Raw genomic sequence first — 23,610 nt, 5'->3', positions numbered from 1 at the left:
GTGCCCAGCTTGGTGCTGTTGGGAGGTAGTAGAACCTTGAAGAGATGGAGCCTAATAGGAGGTCTCAGGTCATTTTGCCAGTGCCCTTGAAGGGGGTTGTGAGAACTGGTCTCACTCACTTGCTGCTTCCTGGCCACCACAGGTGAGCAGCTTGCTCCCTACCTTGGTTTACTCCCTTACCTGGGCTCTGAAGCTACTGATTTTGTTCTAAAATCTGCAAAACAACCTTCACAAGCATTTGTTGTTGTTGTTGTTTTTTTTTTTTTTTTTTTGTGAGACTGGGGTTTGAATTGAGTGCTTCATGCTTGCCAAGCAGGTGCTTGAGCCACATCTCCAGTTCATTTTGCTCTGGTTATTGTGGAGAGGGTCTCATGAGCTAATTGCCCCATCTGGCCTTGAACCTTGATCTTCCTGATCTCGGCTTCTTAAATAGGATTACAGATTTGAGCCACCAGTTTCTGGCAGCATTGCTTTTTAAGTTGATTATCTCAGACATTTTGTTACAGTAGTGGAAGTCTGACTAATACATGGTTCTTTTCATAGTTCAGAAGAGCCAGATTCTTGGTGTTAGCCAGGAACTGACCAGGGATGTGAGAGGTGGCAGCAGAGGCCAACCCTCTCAGCCATGTTTGTTACCAAGGCACGTGAGACTTGCCCTTGAAGGAATAGGACCTACCATTTCTCTTTCTTTCTTTTGTTTTTTTTTTAATTATTGTACAGGACAGGGGTACATTGTGACATTTACCGAAGTTCTTACAATATATCATAGTTGAATTCATCCCTCCATCATGCTCCTTTATCCCTCTTCCCCCTATTCCTGGACCCACCTTTTCATTAGCACTTTGCAGTTGCCACACACTGTATGAAACCCTTCATGGGAGACATTTTCTCATTTGATCCTCAGTCAGTGCAAGAGAGTTCTAAGGCTGGTGCAGTCGTAGAATTAATGCAAAACTTCATTCTCCTCTGACACTCAGCTCAGCAGTTTGTCTAGTGCTCAATAAGTTTTCCACAATGTAACTTTCACATGATGCTAGTGTAAAATGTACAAAGGCGAACAGGTGATTCACAGTAGCTCAGGTCTCAGGTGCAACACCTTCGTGTTCCCACAGCTAGCCTAGAACAGCCCTCGTGAGAGTAGACTTAACCATCCCTAGTGCTCAGAGATGGAAGCTGAACAAGGACCAGGACTCAGTCATGGGAGGAGGGTTGGTGACTTCTCCAGGGTCACACAACAAGCAACAGTCTGGATCTTTTGGATTCCAAGATGGGCTTCCCATAACCACCACTCTTCACTCCCTTTCCTTTATTAGAATTGCATTAAAGCCAGCTGTGATTCCCACCTGTCGCCCCACCTACTCTGTAGGCTGAGGAGGAAGAGGATCCCTGGATCCCAGGAGTTTGGGGGCAGTCTGGGCAGCATAGTGAGGTCCCGTCTCAAAAAGAAAAGTGACATTCAACATATCTTTTCAGCACTTCACTGGGAATTTTTTCTTCTTTTTAAAAAATCTGGCTGCTCAAACAGTAGAGCCTATAACAAGTACAAGTCCCTGAGTTCAAACCCCAGTACTGGAAAAAAAAAATCTGTAATATACATGTATTCAGAGCAAATGTTCGAGGTGAGGATACTTACTTGCCAGGATCCTTTTCCCTGCTGTGTAGTTCTGGCTTCTGTCTTAGCAATACAGAGCTCCCAGCCAAGGGGCTGCTTTTCATTGATGCTGTGTTCTGAAAGGGGAGGAGCCCTTTTGAAGGTCAGCAGTTACTAGTCTTCTTGGGACCTGCTTTGTAACATAGGCAACATGACAGCCTTTGGAGGGCAGCATGCCAGATTTTTCCAGATCACTTTCTGCCTTATCTCTCTGGAGTAAAGAGGAAGGTAGGAACCATCAAACTGATTTCTAAAAACATCCTACATCTAGATGCCATCTGATGTCAGTGGACCTTTTCATGCCACATCCTGTGAAGGCAGTGTTACGGAAGAGTACACTAGTTCCAAGTTACCAGCTTCAAACCGTCTGTTCAGTTCCATTCAGTGACCTGCTTAACAACCAAGCCCAAGGTCTGCAGTCTGGGCAGAGGCAGGAATGCAACTCATTTCTAATCTTTCACTCTAAGCCCCATCCTTGGTAAGGCTAAGCACCTTTCTGCTTTTAAAAAGAGGGCACTGCCCAACATGGTGGCATACATGTATAATTCCAGCAATCAGGAGACTGAAGCAGGAGGATCCGCAGTTCAAAGCCAGCCTGAGCTACATGAGACCCTGCCTCAAAATAACAAAAGGAAAACAAAACAAGACTCTAGATGCAATGAACTAGAAACTTAAGTACCATTTTACTCCCTTTGGACATAATACCATAGCGAGGAATACATTAGCTATAGGAACTTTGTTTACCAGAATAGGTATTTTCTAGTTATTAAGACAAAGATCCTCCAGATCTCAGCCTCCCAAATAGCTAGGATTACAGGCATGAGCCATTGTGCCTGGCTGTGATGGTTAATCTTTATTGTCAACTTGGCTGGCTTGAGAGACCCCTTGGAACTTAGTCTGTGAAGGTGTTTCCAGAGATAATTAGCTCTTGGAGGCTATTAAATGGTTTAATCCACTGATGTACTCAAAGTTTGAAGACACTATTGGGAGGTGTTTGCAGGAAGTAGACTACTGGAAGCATGTCCTGGGGCCTCTATCTTGCTCTGACCTCTTCCTGTTACAGTACCAGTTTACTTCCTGTCTGTCATGATGTGAGCTGCTCTACCACACATCCCTCCCTGCCATGATGGACTGAAACCATGAGCCACAATAAATAATTCCTCTTGTTTCTGTTAGTTATTTTACCGTAGTCACAAAAAAGTCTAACAGTTACGTGCTAAGTATTTTACATAGATTAACTCATTTAATCTTTAGAACAATCCTATGAGGTAGGTACTGTTATAATACTCATTTTGTAGTTGAGGAAATACGGAAACAGAGAAGTAACTTACCAAGATCACACAGCTAATAAATGGTAAACCATTTATTTATTCTAATTCTAATTGTAGGTGATCTCCTTCATCTTGCTGTGCTGTGAGGTGTGCATAGTAGAGGGTCCAGTCCACTGACTACTCAAGTCTATAGAGATTGTGCCCAGTGTTGGAGTTGCTGATGCCATCTATGTTAGTCTGAGTGTCATGTCCTAACACCAGAACAATCTCAGGAAGCTAGTGAACACCAACAAGCTATGGAGGCAAAACAATGGGTTGTGATTGTCTAAGGTGCAGAGGTGAGACGGGTTTTGAAGCCAAGTTCAGGCAGAGCAGGGAAGAGTGACCTACCCAGTTTTGTCGTCTGCGCTGTGTACTGTGAGGATCTCCCATTTATTTGCCATTCCCAATTTACTGTGGCCCCTTTATTTTGGTGAGGGAAACAAATGAGGCTCAGCAACATTAAATGATTTCCCCAAAGGTTGTATGGCTGTGATAGGCAGTGCACCTCTAGAACACAGCCAGGACAATCATTTGAGGACTTCTTTGCACCAGGCTCTAAAGGAAAGCACTGTATGTGCCCATTCTGTATCCTGGTTCATTTGTGACCTCTGTAGTTTCCTCTTAGCTTCTGCTTTTCCTGTAGTGCAGATGACGGAGGTCCTGGATTCATGATTCTGGCTCAGCCTCTCTTCAGCCTTGGGACATTATTTAATCTGTGCTTTGACATTTGGGTGCACTCCTCCTCTAGCATTGAAAGTCTTACATCCCAACAACCCCTACTCAACTTCCTCTTCCCTAAAATGGAAGTGAGAATTGCCTCTTCCATAGAGTTGATTGAGGATTAAGTGATTTATTGTGGACAAAACACCTAGAAGTAGTGTTTGGGTCAAACATATATTTGGCGGTACTGGGGCTTGAACTCGGGGCCCCATCTTTGCTAGGCAGGTACTCTACCACTTGAGCCACTCTGCCAGCCCTGTTTTGAGTTGGGTATTTTCAAAATTGGGTCTCAAGAACTATTTGCCCAGGCTGGCTTTGACCTGCAGTTCTCCTGATCTCTGCCTCCTGAGTAGCGAGGAGGATTACAGGCATGAGCCACTGGCACCCGGCTCCCAATACATACTTAATGCTTCCAATATTATTGGAGCAGAGTCCCCACCACAGAAAGGATTTCTGAGAACTTTACTCTCACTGTAAACAAGATGAGGACCTTTTGCCATGACCCTCTTTGGTCCCCTGCAGTCAATTGTTTGGGTGTTTTTTTCCCTTCTACTTGAAGTAGTTATCATGGGCCCCGAGGCATGTTTTAGTCATTGCATCCAACACAAATGATATTTACTCAATTCTGTTGCATGTTAAGGAGTGTTCTAGGCTAATTGGGGGTGAGAGGGAGGGTGCCTTGAGCAGCACCCATGGCCAGGAATGGGGGTCCATAAGGAGGAAAAGAGCAAAAGCAGACATGAGTGTGGGGTGGGGGAGGGGCGTGTATTTAAGGTCATTTAGGAGTATGTCAGCAATACTGTGGGTGAGTGAGCTTTGAACTTTAAAATCAGTTTTTTCCCAGTCCTTCCATTGGATTCACCTTTCTTTTCCTTCCTGCCTCTTTCCTTTCTTTGCTCTCCTTGGCCTACTCGCTTGCCCCTCCTCCCCTTTTATGTTGCCAGTGCGGTGGCTTATGGCAGTCCTGCAGAGATGCTTTCCAATTTCACACTTACATGCTCCTGAAAGTATTTGCAAAGTGACTCATATGTAAAACGAATAAAGGGCAACAGCACACATCCCTGTTAGACAGCCACTTGGCTGGACTCCCTTTCTTCCTCTTTGCTTGCTGTTCTTCTCTCAAACATGGCGCTCTGACCTTGCCAGAAGTGAAAGCTACAGGAATCCAAGTATGGTGGGGCTCTGTAAGCAAATGAGTGCAAGGCATGAATAAGGACTTGCATTTTGGTGAGCACTGACTATGGGCTTGGGCAAGTACTCCTTTTCATACATTATCTTATTTAGTACATTACACCATGTGATGTGTGTCTTAGCTCATTATGTCCCATTTTACAGATGAGGAAATTGAGGCTTAAAGGAAGGGTTTCACTTGTGTCTTCTGTGGACAAGGGGATCACATTTATTTGCCGTCTCTGATTTACTTTCTTTCATACATCACTATTGCCTTTTCCCATCTGTTCCCCTCCCTCCATCCTGACACGCACTGTCAAAGCACAAAGGACACTTAGTTGTCTTCTGAACCAACTCTTTCCTTTTTTCACACCAGGAAGGAAAGAGCTGCCTGATCATGTAACTGGTTAGTGGTATAGCAGGAAATAGAACTCAGGTCTTGCAATTCTCAAGCCAACAATCAAAATGGAGAAAAGTCTCTGTTTCGGGAGTGTACCCACAGGCAGATGCTTGAGAGCTGGTTTTGAATTTCAGCTCTACTGCCTATAAGCTGAGTGATCTTAGGCAAATCACAAAACCTCTCTAGGCTCTAGTCTTTTCATTTAGTAATAGCTATGTCATAAGTTTCTTGGGAGGATGAAATGAGGTCACTCATGCAAGCTACACAGGGGCTACTGTGCTTAAAACAAGCCTTTGGTCACTTAAAATCTTTAAAAATGGAACCCATACTGCAGATTGCCCAGTGAACATTGTTCTCTGGCCCCACCTGCTCAGGTCCCATCATGCCTTGAGGCTAAGGAACTCTCCCAAAGGTATCATTGACCCAGGGAAAGCCAATGGAAGCCACTAGTCACAAACTTGACATACTGGAGGACAAGCAGGTGTCCAAACATCTGTTCACTACTTGATTGACCTTAGTCTTCTCTTCCAAGAGAAGACTTGGAGCTGCTGCTCGCTGGGTGACTCGAGACCTTCACTGAGCCAGGGAGGTCAGGGACTGGATCTTTTCTATTTTCTCCAAATACCTAGGGACTCCAATATACTGCAGGTGCCCATGCTCCCTAAATGAATGAATGAATGAATGAATGGATGCTTTGCTATTACCTCCTCTTTTTTTTGGTGGTACTGGGACTTCAAGGCCTCATGCTTGCTTGACTTGCTAGGCAGGTACTGTACCACTTGAGCCACTTCACCAGCATACCACCACCTCATTGAAGCATGTTAATCTCTTTCTAAAACAAAGAAATACACATTTAATCAAAGGGTTCCATAAAGTTGGTCACAAAATATAGTAGTCCCCTTATCTGTTGTCCCCTTCCCCTCCCCAAGACCATTTCACCTCTTTTAGCCAATTATTTCAGTATTTAACTTATCTTTCTCAATAGTGTTTATTATTATGTAAGCTAGATATTTCAGTTCTAGATGGTACCTATTCAGTTCCCACTGTGAAGTCATCTTCTGTTCACTTATAAAGTTATTTCATTGTTTTGATTAGGTCAGTATTCCGTATTTATGTTATGAGTATGTAAACTCTAGTCACAGCTAAGCCTTATTGTAAACTATGATTGTTCTTTCGTTCCTTGATAGCTCTTCCCCTCAGAGTTAATAATTGTCTCATATGTTTTTCTTTTTGTCATTTGTTTAGTTTTTTTCTATGTACTTAGACTAATTTGACCTCATACTTTTTTCACCAGCTGTCTAAATAAAGATACTCCGATATGCTAGGTATTCTATCAATTTTGTCACCCAAATAAATCCCACTCCCTGGCACCCCACCCTGCTCTGCTATGGATTAGTTGTCCCCTTGTCCTGCCACCTAGCTGTCACTTTGGGGACTCCCTCCATCACCATGCTGATGTTGCCTTCACCCTTTTTGGGCCTGGATCTCCCATTTCTTGTCTATGTCTCTACTCCCCATTTTGGTAGAGCACATCTTTTAAAAAAAATCTTAAACATTTTAAATTAGCATGTATTAATTATATAATAATAGATTTCATTGTTACATTTTCATATGTGTGTATAATGTGCTTTGATTATCCTCAAACAAGCATGTTAGAAAATACCTCCATTCTGTTCTTACTTTATTGAAAGTTTAGCTGGGATATCTATATATTTTTTATTCCCAGATTTTAGACCCATTCATTTCCAGAATTGAAAAGGCCCAGTAGATGCTTAGCACTTTGAAAAATATTTCAATGAGTACCCCTGACTACACTTCTACTTCTAGAGGTTTCTTCATGCTGCTGGTTCTCTATTTTCACCTTTCTCCTCTGTCTGTCTTGGGATTCAGGGTGTGTGTGTGTGTGTGTGTGTGTGTGAGAGATCTACTTTCCTTGGGGCTGGCAGAGTGTCGCAAGTGGTAGAGTGCCTGCCTAGGAAGGATGAGGCCTTAAGTTCAAACCCCAGTACAAAAAAAAAAAAAAAAAAAAGAATGGTCTACTTTCCAGCTTCTAAATGTGGTTCTTTCCTCTCCAGTACCCTCCATTTTGCTGGTTTAATTGTAGTTTGGAGATAATTTTCCTTCAGGATTTGAAGGCATTGTTTATTGCTTCTGACTTCCAATGTTGCACTTGAAAAATCTTAAGCATTCTCATCATTGATTTGACTTTCCAGTAGCTCCAGGAGCTCATGGAATCCTCAGTGTCTTGGAATTTCATGAAGATGAGCCCATTGTGCTAAGCAGTTAGGGCTTTTCCAATTCTGGAATCTTGTGCTCTTAAGTTCTAGTAATACAGGCAGCCCTCTCTATCTGCAGGTTCTGCACCCACAGATTCAACCAACCAACCACTGATTGGAGATGTAATTAGCCTGTGATGGATGTATCTTTATTAAACTTATACAGACTTTCCCCCTTGTATAGCAACCATTTATATAGCGTTTATATTAGGTCTTGTAAGTAAATATAAAATAATTTAAGGTATATGGAGGAAGGTGCATGGGTTATATGCAAGCACTGTGCCAGTTCACAGAAGGGTCTTGAGCATCCATGGATTGTCTGGTCTGGGGTGAGGGAGTGTCCAGGAGCCAATCACGGATGTGGTATACAACCTCCAAGATGGCCCTGGATGGCCCTTTCCTCCTGGTTGTCTTGCCCTTGTGCAGTCTGTTCTTATATTGGCCCAGAGCTGACCTTTGTGACTAATATCCCACAGTAGAAGTAATAGTAATATATTTCTGAGATTGCAGTGTAAAAGATACTGTAGTTTATATCTTCTTTGTTCTCTCTTTCTCCTGAAAGACTTGCTTCGGGGGATGTCAGCTACCTACCATCTTGTGAGACCTTGAGAGCTTGTTTGGAGAGTCTAGCTGGGGAATGCAGCCATTCATATACCTTTGACTAAAGAATTGTCCTCCTCTATTGGGAAAGGTCATCCTTTCATCCTTTTTGACAGTGTGCAGCTTTGGGAGGGGTGCACATGGAATGGTGAGGGAGGGAAAAGACCCCCACCTAGCTGAATTAACCTGGTGATGAGTGGGGTGACAGATTTCACAGCTGGATTGCCATCACATCTGCTAGCTACTATCTTAAGTAGCCCTATGGGAGGCTCGTGAGGCAAAGAATTGAGGCCTCTTCCATATCCAGTTAGTAATTGAGGTTTCTTGTCAGTAGCCATGGGAGTGAGTCACTTTAGATGCAGATCATCCATTGCTCATCTTGCTTTCAGATGAGACCACAGCCCCTGCTGACAGATTGCTTGCAACCTTATCTAGACCTGGAGCCACAACACAACCACCCAACTAAGCTGCTCTCAGATTCCTGACCCTCAGAAACGGGGTCAGATAACAAACATTTGTTATTATAAGCTGCTGAGTAATTGGAATAATTTGTTAGAGTGGATAATTAAGGTACTGGCTGATTTCTCTGTTCTTGCATTTGGGACTTCCTGTTACTTGGATTATAAACGTCCTATAAAGCAATCTGCATATTTTATTTTATTCCATTTATTTTGTTCCTTTACTTTGTTTTCTGGGAGATTTCTTCAACTTTACTTTCAAACCCTTCTATTGAGTTTTGCTTTTTGCATTTAAAAATTCTAGGGGTTATTTTTTTTAATCTTCTCTTCTTTAAAAAAAAAAGTGTTATCCTCTCTTTCAAGTCCCTTAATCCAAAGGCCTTTTGTTTTGCCCTTTCTACAGAAGAAACCATTCTTTTTTTTTTTTTTTTTTGACAGTACTGGTGTTTGAACTGCTTGCTAGGTAGGTACTTTACCACTTGAGCCACTCCACCAGCCCTTTTTGTGTAAGGTATTTTCAAGATAGGGTCTCACGAACTATTTGCCTGGGCTGGCTTCGAACCGCAATCTTTCTGATCGCTACTTCTTGAATAGTTAGGATTACAGGCATGAGCCATCAGCTCTGAAACCATTCTTTTGCCAGGCTAGGATCTGAGCAATCTTACGTTACATAGGGAAGAAGGGTCTTGACATTTTACACAGAATTTCAGCTAACCCCTCTCCCTTCACCTGCTCCTTCCTTCCTCCCTCCCTCCTTTTGTTACTGCAGGGGACCAAATTCAGGACTTTGTACATGCTAGGTACATGGTCTATCACTGAACTACACCTTCAGCCCCCTCAACTCACATCTCTAGAGGTGCCTGCTACTCCCAATCTGTTATTTTCATCTTTCTCCACTGTTAGCTGGTGTATTTTTACTGGCTTCTACATTTTTTTTCCTCCTAAATTCTTTCCATTCTGGTGATTCAATCTTATTTTTTTTTTAACTTTACATTGTCTTAGTGGGTTTTCATGGAAAAGAGAAAACAGATATGTGTATTTAATGAACACTCTTTACCTCAACTTTTAATGCCTTGCCTGTACCCCTGAAGCTCCCCACCCCCCACACCTTCTATGACTCATTCAGCTACTTGCTCATCAAGACAATAAAGAGGACCATGGCTTTCTCACAGTCACCATGGCTCTGAGATCATAGTCCATGAGTAGCTGCAGTGGGGACATTAATAGACTATTCCCAAACAAACAACATGTCCTTACTTACTGCAAAGCTGCTGGTTTGAGCCTGAAGTCACATCGATGGCCTTTAACTGCAGATTTTGGCTTCAGAACTGAGTGTCAAATTTAAGAGAAGGAATTTACATACACGCACCTTGAAGGTCCGAATGTGTATCTAACACAATGCCTGTGGGTGTAAATGCACATATGTGCCACACACACGTTTCAGAAATGAGCTTCTTATAACCAAAAACCCATCTTTGGACTGTGGGTGAGTTGCAAAGCATGAAAAATGTTTAGCCTAGAGTATATTTAAATATTCATGATGATTTCAAAGCAAAACTGCTGGAAAGGCTAAGCCACCTGGAACACAGCTGTGATAGTACCATGCGACATTCTGAAAAAAATCAGAGTCCTGTGCAGGGCTGGGAGGAATGTTCAGAGGTGACCTAGTCTAGCTCTCTGCTGCCACTGTGCTAAAAACGGTTTTGGATTTGTCTTGTCCATTATTAGTGAGATTAATATTTGGGAAGTGTTCTAAGGTCTTGCTGTCTTGGAGATAGTTATATTTTGTGTTATACAACTTGTTTAGGCTAACAAATATTTCATTTGTTTACCATCCAGCCTCCCTCGTGAAAATGGTTTTAGTGGTGGCAATTAAGGGGCATACTCATCACTACTGTCCCCACAGCAATCCGTATTAGACACACCTAGTCAGTCATGACTCTCATTCTCTCCAGGCTCAGGTGTGAGACCTCAGACTCCTTTTCCATAGTGTTCCCAGGCAGTGGGGACCACAGCAGGTGAAATGCATAAGCCATTTCTGGTTGAGTCTCTTTTCACCAACCTCATGTTGCTTTGCCCAAAACCTGTCTCACATGGTCCTTCTGGAACAGATGAGGGAAGAATTTTGTGGGCTTTTTGTGTGGCCTAAAACCACCTAAAGTAACTTTGCTTTTGTTTTGGTCTCCCATATCCGATGCTTGTCCTGAGTTTTAAATTCAAGTGTTTCAGAACTTGTGCAGCTACTTTCTTGAACTGAATCTTATACTTTACGTTTGTCCTATGGCATGTCCTTATCTTTTTATTCAAGAAATCATGGGTCACTGGACAAATTCAGCCCACCACCTATTTTTGTAAATAAAGTTTTATTGGAACACAGCCACACTCACAGCTTTACACATTGTTTACAACCACCCTTTCCCTAACAAGGGCAGAGCTGAGTAGTTGTGGTAGAGAATGCCAGCTTACATAACTGAATGTACTTGCTGCCTGGCTCGTTAGAGAAAAAGATTCTTGATTGGATTTTAAATGATCATTTGAGGGGTCTTGTTTGTCTTTTTTGTTCTTAACTATTACCCACTATTTTCTCCATGTGCATCAAACTCGGTTACTAGCCCACTTATTAGACTTTCTTCTAATTCCATTATACTCTCAAGGCCTCCTCAGCAATGTTAAGTTCCCTGTCGCCATTCAGATATGCTAAAGCCACATCCCCACTGTTTGCTAAGCACTTGCTGTGGTAGAGGCAATGCTAAGCACTCCACATGAATTAAGTGAACAAAAATAAGTGAATGGTGAGGCACAGGTCCTGGTACAGGGCAAGTACTCAATTGTTACTTCTTATTTTTATAACAGCCCTATAAAGGGATAGGTATCATTAAACGAAGAATTTAAGTAACTTAGCAGGGTAGTTGAACTGATAGGTAGAAGAACTAGATTCTAACTCAATGTGGATGGATTCTAGAACTTGTGACCCTTTCATTGAAACTTGTCTGTTTCTACTACATTCTCCTGATTTACCAGGGTAGTAATCTGTTAAATAATATAAATTTATAATAATGGGTATTATATAAATATTAGGACACTTGTCCCTCAGTATCTGCAGGGGATTTGTTCTAAGATTCCCCCCATACCAAAATGCACAGATGGCATACATAGAATTTGTATATAATCTGTGCACATTTCCTGCATACTTTAAACCATCTCTGGTCACTTATAATACCCAGTACAATGTAAATGCTTTGTATATAGTTGTTATGCTATATTGCTTAGGGAATAGTGACAAATAACTCTGTACATACTCAATACCAACATGACTATTACAGGTTTAAGTACATAGTATGTAACTTGTGGCTGATTGATCCATAGAACTCACAGATACAGAAGATTGACTACATATCTTTATCTCTCTATAGCTGTTGATCTTGTATATGTATTGTATATGTGTGGGGTGTAGTGTGTTATCTCAGATCCTCCAAACAAAGGGTCAAGTTAGATATTGTTCCTCTTTTACAGATGAAATCATTGAGGTTAAGAGAACACAACACAGCTAGTAAGCTACTTGTTAATATCATTCTAAGTTGGTTGGATAAACCACCATGATATGCAGCTGGGCTGACATTACCCAGTATTTTCTGTAATATACACTGATAGATTTGCCCACCCTATACCAGGTACTCTTTTCAATCCATGATACTTTTCCTTTCCAAGTGCTCACAAAACTATTTGTCTACCATCTGTTTTTCATTTCATGGAAACAGATATTTGGGGTTACATTTTCAACTCCAATGAATTTGAAATCTTAGCTGTTGTTTTGTACCTCAATTTCCCCACTGAAATGGGAAGAATTTACTTTTTTTTTTAAACTAGGGCTGTGGTTTGAACCCAGGACTTCATGTTTGCAAAGCAGGCACTGTACTGCAGAACACTTGTTTTTATACGTTCTAATTCCCAGAGTGTATGAGATCTCAAATAAGAGGGTTTGCATCAAGCAGAGGGTGCAAAGTGGCAGTTGGAGAGTAGGATATAACTTGGAGATATTTTCTTTGGCTTGCACTGTGAATTTTAAGAAATTGAATTAATTAAAATTGTTTAAAATGTAGAAATTTTTGAGCTTCTCTTAAATAATTAGATAGCCTTGTAAAACTGGGCTTGTCCTCCTGGCGCCATGGTGGATACTCAGGACAGATCAAGATCACATGTTCTCCTAGCTCAGCTCTGTCATGAATGCTGTCTCCTCCACATTGGAACTGTGTCAGCTGCCATTTAAAATGTCCCACTTTAGTCACTGACTTTAGCCTTTGGTTCTTGTAGACCTTTGAATTTGAACTTCCACATTTAAGCAAGAGAGATTTCAGCTGGACATTAAAAAAACCCCCAGCATTATCAATGGTGTGTAGTGTGACTTACACAACCATTTGAATGGAATTGATAAAAACTCTTAATTCCTCGATTCTATGCATTTTAAAAGAACTCACTTTTAAACCAGAACAGGACATTTGAAATAAGAATAGCGAAATAAAAATGTTCTTTTTTAAGACAAGCATAACATAGACTGTGTCCACCACCTATTTACTGAGGTCAAAATAGTACCTCTGTAAGGTTATAGAGGAGTTAGGTACAAATTGCAGCTGGTCTCCCAGAGAATCTCATTGGTACCTTGGACAGCACCCCAGTTCTTTTCTGTGAATTTGCTTTTCTGTGGAGAAATACATAGTCATGAATCACTTAAGAGCAGCAATACAGTCTGAGAAATGCATCATTAGGTGATTTTGTAGTGTGAACATCACAGGGTGTCCTCGCATAAACATGGCTGGTGTAGGTCAGTCACTCAGTGTGGCTTCTTGATGCCATCAAGAGACATGGTAAACATGAGATGAGGCTGCTGCCCTCGTAACTGGCATGTTTTCCAATGAATTTATGTTTTGGTAAGTAAGAGTACACTCTGAAATAATGATGCAAAGTGTATAATAAACACACAAACCAGTAATAGTAGCTTATCATATTAGGTACTGTACCTAATTGTATGTGCTATACTTTGATACAACTGGCAGTGTTTTAGGTTTGTTTATACTGGCATCCCACAAATGTGCCTAATGTATTGTGCTATGGCATTATGACATCACTAGGTGATAGGAAATTTTCAGTTCCATTATTGTTGTGTGGTACCACCATTGTATATGTGGTGTGTAATCGATCAGAATGTCATTATGTGATGTGCGATTTTATTTGGTATACTCTCTTAAAGTCTAGGTAACTCTGGACTTTTATTTTTAGAATGAGCATCATTCTTAGAAAGGGACTAGTGAATGAAAGAACAGGCAATTCTAAAATGTCGATCCTTCAGGACATTAATTTCCTTTGTCTTTCTTTTTTTGTTTGTTTAACTGCCTGTTTTCAAAGACTGCATGGTAGCAGGGTTTGCTCTTTGCTTCGTGCACTGAAGTATCAACAGTCCAGGTAACTGTGAGTGGTCAGTGTGCTCCTAGAAGGTGTGCCTGCCTCCTGTGGTGATTGCACAATTGCTCATCCCACTCACAGAAAGCACAGTGCTAACAGGAAAGGGATAAAGTGGTAGTCCCTTTTTGGAAAACGGGTTTTGTTGGGGTTGTCTGAAATAGATTGCATCTGTTTCTCCACACCAGCTTTGTTCTCAAGGAGAATGAATGAAGCAAAAGAATTAGAGCTAGCACCCTGCCTTACTCTCAGCGCACACATGCGCAAACGCACACACACACACACACACACACATACACACTGCAATTCAAAGTGTACTTCCCACAAAATCAAATACACAACTGATGTTGTTATGGGAAACTGAAACAGAGACATGGGGCTCTGAGGCAAGGAAGCAATGCTTTATTGTGCCAGCACAGACTCAGCAGACTCATGTCCAAAGGCTGAGCCTTGAGAACAAAGGTGTCTCACCTTATGTATCCTTGCAAGCAGGTTACAGAGGCAAAACAACAACAACAACAACAACAAAAACACCAAGATTTAACCCATATATGGTTATATGCAATTCTATAGGCTACTTCACCCTAGTTCTAAGTGCCCTTCTACCCCTAGTGCTAAGTGCCCTTCTTCACATTTGGATTCTTTAGGTTTTATCTCTCTGCTATGCCATCCCTTCCCCCCTGCTACTTTATCAGAACACAGGCCTATTTCTCTTCTGGTCCTCCTCCCTGCTATGTTATTCCCCCCTTGATACTTGGACTCACCCAGGGTCAAAGAGCATCATCTTGGTTTAGGGGTTTATGTTTCCATAGCATCATTACATGGAAGGCTGTTTTTCTTTCAACAGTGGTCTCGATGAGGTTGGAGACAGACCTTACAATCAGGGGGTCCAGGCAGGGCAAAACCAGGCAAACCCCTAAAATCAAAAGCATAACACTTATGAGGGTTTTGAATCCCCCTCATAATCCTCCAGATATTTCTGGGGTTCCAACCTTTCCAAGTCTGGATTGGGATGTGGGCAATTTTTCTCATTCAGTCTGTGATTTCTTCTATGACTTTTCCTTCATCATCTATCTGTAAGCAGCAGTTGCTTAGGTTAAATTTTCCACAAACTCCTCCCTCAGAAGCCAGCAAATAGTCTAAAGCCAAGTGGTTCTGATAGGTGGCACTGCGCATCTTAGTGCTTTGTTTTGCTAGCAAATTGAGGGCTCTTGCAGTTTCATTAGTTATAATTTCAACAACAGCCTGCAGCCTGATGATGTAGTTGAGCATATATTTAGGTCCTGAGCGATAACCCCAAGACCTGTCTTCGCTCAAGTGGCAGGACCATAGTACTGGATGATTCACTCAGGAGGCCATTTGTTATTTTTCCAATGGCCAATTTGTAAGGTACCCCGTTTTTGTCTACTTAATTTTTCTTCATATATGGGGACTTCCAGTTTTTCACCTTGTCTAAGGCAAAGCAAGAAGAAGGATGGCCTGATCCAGCCTAGTACACAAGACCCAAACCAGCTGCTGATTAGCACTGTATAAGCTTGCTTCCCACAGATCCAATACAGCCCCTCTGGACACCTGCCAATCTATGTTTGCAGTAAGATTGTCTCAAGCTTTCTGGAGGTTAGAAAAATTGGCCAGCGGGTGGGGCTGGGGTTCTGTGTGGTTTGGAGCTTCCCTCCATTGGGTCTCTTCAGCCGTGTTGTTGTAAAACTTCTGTCCTAAACAAGTTAAATCCCCTACCAGGGCAGAGAACTGGCCTTTTGGGTAGAAGATACAGTAATTCCCAATGATAGAAGTTTTTAGGAGCCAGACACTTTTCCTGTGATTGTGGAAGGTGGTCTCATCAAAGGGCACCCATGCTTCCCATTGCTTCTCCCTTGCTTTCCGTGGCCAGTGGTCTCCCATGTTGGTTCCCCCACAAACATAGCATGAAGCGACATTCAGTGCCTGGGAGTGGTAGGCTGTCTGCAACTTCCAGGTGATTCCTAAGCCCTTAGCCATTAGCTGTACCACCTCTGCCAAAGAGGCTGGCCCATTATCCAACCCAATTGACACAGGTATTCCAAACCAAGGGATGATTTCCTTTAACAGACATCCAGTCACCTCCTGGGCCTTTTCAGTCCGTATGGGGAAAGCTTCCACCCATCCTGAGAAGGTGCAGGTGAACACCAATAGACATTTGCATCCTCGAGCTCATGGTTTTTCAGTGGAGTTCATGATCAAGTTTTCAAGAGGAGTTCTACCAACTGCACCTTGGGAGGTGCTGTCAGCCCTTGTCTGGGGTTATTTTCAGCACATAGGTTACATCTCTCACATACTGCCTCACTTATGCTGGAGAGCTTGGGGACATAAAAATGCTGGGCCAGGGTGGTCTCGAGGGCCATTCTTCCTGAATGTGTTCCTTTGTGGAACTGCTTGACAAATGTAGGGGCCAGTGACTCAGGTATGGCAATGCAGCCACCAGCAAACTTCCACCATCAGTTTGGTAGAAAATTTCCCTCTCAGTCTTAAGCCAAGCCTGTTCTTGTGGTGTGTACTGTGGGTCCCATTCAGCAAGGGGTATGGGAACAAGGCAGCCATCAGGACAGTTGGAGCTGGTCCCCTCGTAAGGGCCACTTGTTTGGCCTCTTTGTCAGCTTTCTGGTTTCTCTGGGCAATTGTTGTATCTCCCTTCTGGTGCCCTCAGCAGTGTATAACTGCCACCCATTTAGGGGCCCACACAGCATCTAGCAGTTTGAGAATTTCCTGCCCAAACTTGATACTTTTCCCCCCAAGTTAATGAGTCTCCTCTCTTTATATAAGGCCCCATGGACACGAATAGTTGTGAAGGCATATTTAGAGTCAGTGTAAATGTTTAATCGTACTCCTGGGCTCACCCGTGACCATATGAGTTCGCCACAGAGTGTGGATTGGGACTCCACACTCGCTTTGCGACTGGGCTGCATCTCAGGCTCTTGCTTTTATTTACTCGGACACAGCACAGTGCCTTCCACCGTGCTCCCTGAACCCGAGAGACACGGTTTCCTTCCAAAAGGCAGTTACTAGGGTATCTCACTGGGAGTTGATCAGCCCCCCCGCCCTCCCCTGCCCCAATGCCTCCTGAGGCAGATCTGAATTCGAACCTGGGTTCTTACCAGTCCGAATGTCAGTGCTCCCCTCGCTGGCTCCTGTGCCTCACCAGGTTCCATGTGTGTCTGAGGCCCTCGCCCCAACTAGCTGAGAGGACAAGTTCCTCCTCCAGATCAAGCTGTCCCTTGGCCCCTGGCAGGTTCACTTCTCCTGGCAGTCTGGGGGACACACCCTGGCGACAGGGGAGGTTAGAAAAAATCATCTTTGCAACCCTGGCAGTGAGCCCCCAAGAAATTTTATGGGAAACTCAAACAGAGACAAAGGACTCTGAGGCATGGAAGCAACAATTTATTGTGCCAGCCTGGACTCAGCTGACTCGTGTCCAAAGGCTGAGCCCTGAGAACAAAGGGATCTCACCTTATGTATCCTTGCAAGCAAGTAATAGAGGCAATAAAATGAAAAAAAAAAAAAACAAGCTTTAACCCATATATGGTTATATGCAATTCTATAGGCTACTTCACCCTAGTGCTAAGTGACCTTCTTCACATTTGGATTCTTTAAGTTTTATCGCTCTGCTATGCCATCCCTTCCCCCCTGCTACTTTATCAGAACACAGGCCTGTCTGTTTCTCTTCTGGTCCTCCTCCCTGCTACAATGTCACATGTAAGTCAGTTCTTGAATCTTGGCCCTTGTTCCAGCTTCACATTTCCTACTTGTTCTTTGGGAGCAACCTGAACAGCAGCTAAGACTTGTGGGGCTGAGGTAAACCCCCTTCCTGGTCCACACTTCTTCATATGCATATCATTTCTTTTGACTGTTTTATATACTCAATGGCAGTCCTGCTTGTCTCTTTTTGGTGTTTAAACCCAGTGTCCAATCTTCAGTGTTAGTGTCTTTGTCTTCCTAATGAATCATATGTAAATTGAGTATAGTATAAGGTAGATATCAATGTGGGTTCCTGAACATAGTAGATATGGTTCTTAGTTTGGGTTACCCCCAAAGCATGCCTTGAGACAAGGTTTGGGTTCAATTCATTTATTTTAGAAGTGATCCCACATAACTTGGTGAGGGTATAGGACTGTGAGACAGCAAGTGGGATAGAAAAAAAATGAGATAGAGTATAAATTACCACTGTGGGCAAGTGGATATAAACCTGTTGGGATCCTTTAAGATTGATCTATCCAGTAGAAATAATGCAAGCCACAGTTGCAGTTTTTCTAGTAGCCATATTGAACAAGTAAAGAGAGGCCAAGTGATAGTCCATGTCTATAATCCCAGCTGCTCAGGTGGAGGTGGGAAGATCGCAGTGAAAGCTTGGCCTGAGCATAAGTGTGTGACCCTATCGAAAACAGACTAAAATCAAAAAGTGCTGGGGGTGTGGTTCAAGAAGTAGAGTGTTTGCAAGTCTGAGGCTCTGAATTCAATCCCTCATACCACCAAATAAATAAATACATAAACAGATGAAATTAACTGTAACAGTATACATTTCATTGGCCCCAATAATGTCCAAAATATCTTTTTCAGTGTATAATCAGTATAAAAATTATGTACAAGATATTTTACTTTTTTTTTTAAAACAGGTTCTCACTGTGTACCCAGGCTCTCCTCAAACTCATGACCCTCTTGCCTTAGCCTTCTGAATGCTGTGATTACAGGCATTTGTCACAACACCTGGTTATACATTCTTTGTTGTTTTTGGCAGTACTGGGGTTTGAACTCAAGCCTCATGTTTGCTAGGCAAGCACTCTACCACTTGAGGTGCTTCACCAGCACTTTTTTGGTGTTGTGTATTTTCAAGGTAGGGTCTCTCAAACTATTTGCCTGGGCTGGCCTTGAGCCATGATCTTTCTGATCTCTGACTCCTGAGTAGCCAGGATTATAGGCATGAGCCACCAGTCTCCAGCTTATATTCTTTTTTTCATACCAACTGGTATGTTTTTATTTTACATGTCTCCATTTGGACTAGCCACATCTAAAGTGTTCCATAGCCTCATGTGGTTAATGGCGGCCATATAGGACAGAATAACTCTGAATTGCCCTGCAGTGACGAGTGCCTTTATTGGCAAATTCCTGTTGATAATTAGTTGAGGGTCACTCTTTGGAACATTATATCTTGGGTATTCTGGCCCACCCTATAACCTAGAACATTATCAGGTTAAGAGAGACATAGGAAGCCATAACCATGTATAGGAAAAGTCAACAAGTAACTTTCTGGAATATGGACAGGGCATTTGCAGTTTCTAGTATTACAATAATAGTAATATAATTATATATTAGTTGATTGAAAACTCTGGACTCCTACCTTTGGCAGCCCTTTCACGGTAGGTTTTAACCTCAGTGATAAGTACCCCCATACGTGACTGTACAGGTTGAGCACTATATAACTCTAGGGGGTGCCATTCACCTAGGGTTTCTAGACCTCACTCTGTGTGGCAGCCCCTAATGTTGTGCAGTGATCACCCTGCCCAACTCCCCATGTAGGAACTGCCAGTTTTTTACCTCTTACTGTATTCATCACTTAGGGGAAAGAGTAAAATATTGTTAGAGTAGACATATTCACTTGGGCTTAGCTACAATATTCTGTCTTTTAAGGGTCACTAAACATTTTAAGCACCTGACACCGTTTCCTTGCAAGCCAGCATCATGAGTAATCAGCAGAAGCCAGCACCTCCAGGGCCTTGCAATCACTCTGAAGGAGTCAGCTTCATGCCTGCTACTAATTTTAGCTCGCAATCTGTAAAGGGTATCAGGGAGTCTTTGTGCCAAGTACCCTGACAGACAGGGTTTGGAAGTGGCTGTCTCAGAGGCTGGGAGCTGGGTGAAGCAATGTTTATGATCCAGAGTTTCCTCCCTAGTGACAGTCTCCCTCTCCCCCTGCCAAACTCCCTGTCTTCACTGGGCTTCTCTGATGTGGTCAGCCACAAGATGTGTGGGCTGTGACACGCAGTGAACTCTGGATGCCTAAGTTCTGTCATGTACTCGCAGAGGGGCTGTGAGTTGAATTTTCTTTCTTTGGTCCCTCCATGGTGGGTGACAAAACACCCTGTTTCTTTCACTTCCTGTTACAGATGATGAATTGGGGACTCTAAGAGGTCAAGGAGCTTGGTCAAGGTCATGCAGTGGGTTACTGGCAGAAGACTAGCATCCTCTGTAGAAGAGACTGTGTCTAATTTACTTACCTGTTACACTGTATCTGGCACATGTTAACATTCAACAGATGTTTGCCAAGAAAGGACCTATTTTTGTAACATCCAGGTTACAGAAAGGAAAAAGTATATATGTTGTTTCGGGAATCTATGTAGTGTTCATTTGTTGTTTTTGCAAATCCAGCATCCATTACCCTACATGCCTATAGTAAGTACATCCCTCCCCTGAACTGGGGACAGGCATGTCACTCAATTATAGCCAATCAGAGCATTCCATTCCCCTAGCCACAGTGATTTGTGCAACAGTTGGCATGACTGACCAAAGCCAGTTCTGGAACTTTATTTTGGTTGTGTTATCACAATAGGGTTGGACCAGCCTGAGCATGCAGCCAAGAGCTGGAGAGAGCAAGGCCAAGGTTTAGGAATGGTATCTGATCTCCACGTACACCTGCATCTGCAGGTAGTGTCTGACCCTGGACTTTCCAGTTGTGCAGACTGACAACCAATTAGGTTTTTATCATTTGTACCTGAAACCAAATGGCAAGCCAGCTTTGATGCAGTGAAGAGTTAAACAACAACCTTGGATTAGTTTAAGTCCTTAGACAGCTCCCATTGTTAGGAAGCTCTCATGAGCTTCGGGAAAGTGGTCCCTCTTCAGTCTCAGAGGTTAATCTTTGATTAGCACTAACCCTGCCATCATGATTTTTATCTTCTTTACCAATGATTTCATTGGGCATAAGCATATTATGCACCCCTGATGATTGAGACCTAGAAGAAAATTTGCTGTGTGTGGACTCTGGGATTTGTTTTCCATATATAGAAAGAGAAAATCTGCTTTTTCCTGCCTTTGTCCATGTTTGTATGAGGATGCAATGGCTGGATCTGCAGCATTCCACTTGGGATCATGAAGAACCAAGTCTGTGTGTTAGGATGGTAAAACAGAGAGATAGAAAATGCCTGTTTTGGTGATGGTATCATTGAATTGCCAAACTTCGTTGTTTCTAGACTTTAAAAAATTTGAGATGCTATAATTTTTCAATCCACTTTTCATTTGGGTTCTGCTATTTGCAGATTTTCTCTGAAGTCTTTGACTCTGTGAACCTTGTTTGAACACTAGCCTATAGGCTAACTTAAATTAGAACAAGTTTTTTTTTTTGTGTGTGAACTTTGGCACTGTTGATATTTTGGGTCATAATTCTTTGTTCTGAAGGACTGTCACGTGCATGTATGAACTCCAAGGCATCCTTGACCTCTACCCAGTAGAACACCCTGCCCCCAGTACTGAAGACTGAATTGTCTCGAGAGGGCCAAAGTCATCTAGGGGGTATAATTGCTTCTAGCTGAAAACCACTAAACTAGAATTAATTACTCACAACACAATTATTTTAGAAAAAAGTTTATAGTCCTTTAATGGTTAATTTTATATGTCAACTTGCCTGGGCCATGGGATGCCCCAATAGTTGGTAAACATTTCTGGGCATGTCTGCGATGATATTTCTGAACAAGAGTACCAGTTGAATTGGTTGACTGAGATACAAAGATGGCCTCCATCATGTGGGCAGAGACCGTCCAAACAGTTAAGGGTTCAAATAGTACAGAAAGGTGAAGGAAGGGCAAAGTCATGCTTCCAGTTTGGTTTGGGGCATCCATCTTCTCCTGCTCTTAGGTACTGAGGCTCTTGATTCTTGGAGCTACAGATTGGAATTGAATTTACATCATTGACTTTCCTGGTTTCCCACTTTGCAGTATGGGACTTTCCAGCCTCCCAAATCTGTAATCTACACACACACACACACACACACACACACACACACACATGCACACGCACACACACATGTACACGCACGCACGCACGCACGCATTGTTTTTTTTCTTTGGAGAACTCTGACTAATATGTATATTTCTGTGAAGGAACTGGAACCTTTGTGCATTGCTGGTGGAAATGTAAAAATGGTGTAGCTGCTGTGGAAAATGGTTCCATGACTCTTCAAAAAGCTACACTTGGAGTTACTATAGATTTAATAATTCTGCCCCTAGTTATATTCCCAAAAGAGTTGAAAGCAGGCGCTCAAACAAATTCATGCCCACAAATGTTCATAGCAACACTTTCACAGTAGCCCTAAAGTAGAAGCAACCCAAGTGTCCATGGGTAGATGGATGAGTTTTTAAAATGTAGATACATATAATGGAATATTATTTAACCTTAAAAAGGATGATGCTCTGATCATGCTCTAATACCGATGACCTTGAAAACATTATGCTAAGTGAAATAAGCCTGTCAAAAAGGACAGATATTTTGGTCCTACTTCTATAAAATATCTAGAATAGATTCAAAAAGGCAGAAAGTAGAGTAGAGGCTGTTGGGGCTAGGGGATGGGAGTAATGGGAAATTATTGCTTAGTGTGTACAATTTCTATTTGGGGTAATAAAAATTTTTGGAGCTAGATACTGGTGATTGTTATATAACATTGTGGATAAATATTACACCAAATTATACACTTAGGAATTGTTAAAATAGCAAAGTTTATCACAATGCAAAGTTTATATCCACAATAAAAAATAAACAAAAGCTGTTGAAGCCTTGAGCTTTTGCCAATTGAGAAAGTGTTTGGTGTGATGATCACCAAGATGCTGTGGCAGAGGACAGAACAGTTAACGGAAGCAGTAGTTAGGATTTGAACACTGTTTTCTGGCCATTAATGTGAGAGTCAGCTGCGTTTGAAGACACTGATGTTTTGGTTGTGGATTTCATCTAGCCCTCTCCACGGACCAGGCACTGTATGAAGGTCTTTCACAAATGACTTCACTTAGTGCTCACACAAAGGAGACTACAAAGCAGGGACTCATATGTCCCCATTCTATGTGTGGATAAACGGAGGCTCAGAAAAAGGAATTAAGTCAGCATGCAAAGGAACCCAGATAGTCCTATCTCAGATGGGTTCCCTGCTTTTAAACACTGGACTGTTTTTTTTGCTGAGGTGTGGAGGGAAAATGCTTAACTTTGGATTAAAGAACCTATTTTGAGAATTTACTTGGATAGTAATAAGGGAGAAATGAAGTTGTTATGGCTCCTAAGCAACTCTGGTCTTTCTGAGTATACAGCTAAAAAACCAGAGCACATTTGCCAAAGACATGTTTTGCTCTGAACAATGTCAGATCAGAGAAGTGCTTTTCTGAGGAGAAAAGCTGGAGCACAGGGACTTTTCTGTGGTCCAGAAGGTTCCTGAGAAGGGAATGTATGGTCCCCCACTGGGGCTCAGACAGCTGTATCCAAGTATTCTTGTCTATCTTTCTGCCTTATGGGGGGTGGATTATGACATTTGATGATATAATCTGTGTAATCTCTAGACAAAACA

This window comes from Castor canadensis, chromosome 18 (genome assembly GCF_047511655.1).
Source record: "Castor canadensis chromosome 18, mCasCan1.hap1v2, whole genome shotgun sequence".
NCBI lineage: Eukaryota > Metazoa > Chordata > Mammalia > Rodentia > Castoridae > Castor > Castor canadensis.
Note: the sequence above shows the minus strand (reverse complement) of the source record.